The following is a 2,650-nucleotide window of genomic DNA, read 5'->3' as shown; positions in this document are numbered from 1 at the left end:
ACCCGGGGAAAAGGGCGGTCCAGAAAAAAGGTGCACCTGGTGTTTTCCCAGTAGTAGGCTTCACTATGAAACAGGTTCCCTCTCCGGGCATGAGAGTGAGATAGAAGACTTTCACAGATAGAAGCCTTTTCAAATACCAATTTTAAGCCCTTCAGAAGTCCCTTAGATCTTACGATATCTGGTAATTCTCTGGGAGGTTCTACTCAGGCCAACTGCTTTATATAAAACAGACCAGTTCTCTACACACAATCAACCAAACATCAAAATATAACTGATACATAGAACCCTTTTTAAAAAGCAATTCTGAGCAGAAAGAAATCAAGATTTAACAGATTTGAAAAATGGTTAAGGAAGTGTTAGCCTGCAAATAATTCAACTAGAAGGCAATGACCCCACTCTAGTACTCTTGCCTGGAAAATCCCATGGACAGAGGAGCCTGGAAGGCTGCAGTCCATGGGGTCGCTGAGGGTCGGACACGACTGAGCGACTTCACTTTCACTTTTCACTTTCATGCATTGGAGAAGGAAATGGCAACCCACTCCAGTGTTCTTGCCTGGAGAATCCCAGGGATGGGGGAGTCTGGTGGACTGCCATCTATGGGGTCACACAGAGTCGGACACGACTGAAGTGACTTAGCAGCAGCAGCAGTGATATGTTTAAATTTTAGCCTCCTTAAAGTAATTTTTGAGAAACAGCCTCTAATAATTAAAACTTTAGCCAATTCTGTCATTTTTTATGCCCTTACATCATGTTTTTTCTTCACAGCACTTATACTTTGTGTCAACATAAACTCCTTGGAAGTGGAGAATACCTGTCTTGCTCATTGTTTTCTCAGAGCCCAGAATAGTACCAGACATATATTAGAGCCCCATTTCATTTATTCATTAAACGAGTGACTCTTTAGCTGGTGGGACTGCCCCACAGTATAAGCAGTAGATATATACTTCATTATGATTGGTTACATACGTTTTCTATATAACTAGAATTTGCAGTTCTACCCTACTTTCCATGTAGTTGAAGCAGGCCCTTGTAACTTTTAAGACACTTGACATAAATGCCGCCATTAGTAAAAAGCAAAGATTTCTGGACGATTCACTAAAACTTCAAGGTGGCAAGAGAAGAACATGCACCAAGTACTTTGGCATCTTTAGCCCTGATCCTCCAATCCCTACAGTTGGTCAAATAGAATCAGATTCTAACTTTCATCTTCAAAGCTATTTACAAATACCGAATCCATTATAACAGTTTGTACATTACCTCCACAGATCTAAGAAAGGACCATAGGATAGCGACAAGATAGTTAGCTCCTTCCCATTCAAGAGCCCGTATCTATCAGGAGACACTGAATTCATCCTTCCAGAAATTAGGAGACACACAAAGTGCTTTTCACATTTTCTGGGTTATCAGAAAAGGGTTTGTGAAAGCGCTGGGACTTGGGACTAGAAAAAGATGATGAGGAGGCAGTTATAATAATTCCTAGTGTAAAGATCAGAACTACTGAAAATGGGCACTCCCACTCTTTTTAGCCCACTCTCCAATCAGTACCATTTAGCAAGACTTATATTAGAATTTGTTAACTTTGAACTTAACCAAGAACTTGATTTTTCGTTTTAGACAGTGCTTGGTGTGACCTAAACTGACCAAATTAAAAACTTTGGTGTCATCTTTGATTTCTCCTTCATTTTCAACTAAGTCATCAAGCCTACTGAAAAATTTTGAATTTTTCTCTCCTTTTTCACTCTCACTGCTAAAGGCTTATCAACTTATGTCTGGACTACTGCAGCAGCTTACAAAATGGCCCCTAGCCTCTCTCTCCTCTAATCCTTATTTACCATTACTCTATGCAGTTTTAAGAACATTCATCTGGTGATCCTCGATTTAAAAACCAAAACAAAAAACACCCCCAAGATAACCCTTACACCCAGTGATTTCATAATGTGTAATGGTCATTCCTGTCTGGAGCTCAGGAAATTCTATAATCTGACCCCAGCTCTTCTAAATTGTGTTACCATCATCTAGTACTACCATTATCATTTAGCAACTTCAGCTCCTCTATTTTAACCAGATTGGTGTACCTAACGACCTCTTAATATACCACTCAACCCCCACATCTTGCTGATACTGACTTTACATGGGATTAACATTTGGAGGACATCTATAGAATCACCCAAATCCTATGCATTATTTAAGATCCAAAGGGAGTTTCTTCTCTTCTAGGTCTTTCTCTACCATTTTGGCTTTGGGCTTCCTCAGTGGCTCAGGAGCAGAGGCTGTGCTTTGCTGGAGCAGCCATGAAGATACGCCACATTCAAGGAAAGAGAACCCAAGAAAGACGGTGGGCACTGACAGAGAGAATTAGAGGGCAGACAGACTGAAACCACTATCACAGAAAACTAGCCAATCTGATCACATGGACCACAGCCTTGTCTAACTCAATGAAACCAAGCCATGCCCTGTGGGGCCACCCAAGACAGACGGGTCATGGTGGAAGGGTCTGACAGAATGAGGTCCACTGGAGAAGGGAATGGCAAATCACTTCAGTCTTCTTGCCCTGAGAACCCCATGAACAGTATGAAAAAGCAAAAAGATAGGATACTGAAAGAGGAACTCCTCAGGTCAGTAGGTGCCCAATATGCTACTGGAGATCAGT

Source organism: Oryx dammah, unplaced genomic scaffold, assembly GCF_014754425.2.
Source record: "Oryx dammah isolate SB20612 unplaced genomic scaffold, SCBI_Odam_1.1 HiC_scaffold_2, whole genome shotgun sequence".
NCBI lineage: Eukaryota > Metazoa > Chordata > Mammalia > Artiodactyla > Bovidae > Oryx > Oryx dammah.
This window is presented reverse-complemented; position numbering follows the sequence as displayed.